The sequence below is a fragment of the Vidua macroura genome, chromosome 14, assembly GCF_024509145.1.
Source record: "Vidua macroura isolate BioBank_ID:100142 chromosome 14, ASM2450914v1, whole genome shotgun sequence".
Classification (NCBI taxonomy): domain Eukaryota; kingdom Metazoa; phylum Chordata; class Aves; order Passeriformes; family Viduidae; genus Vidua; species Vidua macroura.
In genome coordinates this window covers 9,121,215-9,121,498 of record NC_071584.1, presented here as the reverse complement: position 1 = coordinate 9,121,498, position 284 = coordinate 9,121,215, and the positions used below count along the sequence as shown (strand labels likewise).

At 46.1% G+C, this 284-nt stretch overlaps 1 protein-coding gene across 1 annotated transcript in view; it reads right to left on the bottom strand.

Moving 5' to 3' along the window:
- Positions 1-284, bottom strand: part of VMA21 (vacuolar ATPase assembly factor VMA21) — a 98,816-nt gene that overhangs the window by 6,630 nt on the left and 91,902 nt on the right. The window lies entirely within an intron of this gene.

Genomic DNA, 284 nt, shown 5'->3' with positions numbered 1-284 from the left:
CACAACACAGGGCTCTGCAAGGCAAAGACAGAAGTATTTACTGAGACATATTCCCTGATCTTGCTAAGAATGTCAAAACATGGAGCATAGTGGTTTGTACCTAAAGACCTCCTGGATGTTTCCATCTTCCCTTTCCCAAATTCCCCTCTTGATATGTCTTTCCTTGCTTGTTCAGTCAGCTACTGAGGCATGAGAAGTGAGACTGCTGCTACATGCCCAAACACCCACCTACACGGACTTTAAAGGGAAAGATCTAAAAGCCAGCAGCCCCTCAGCCTGCCTTT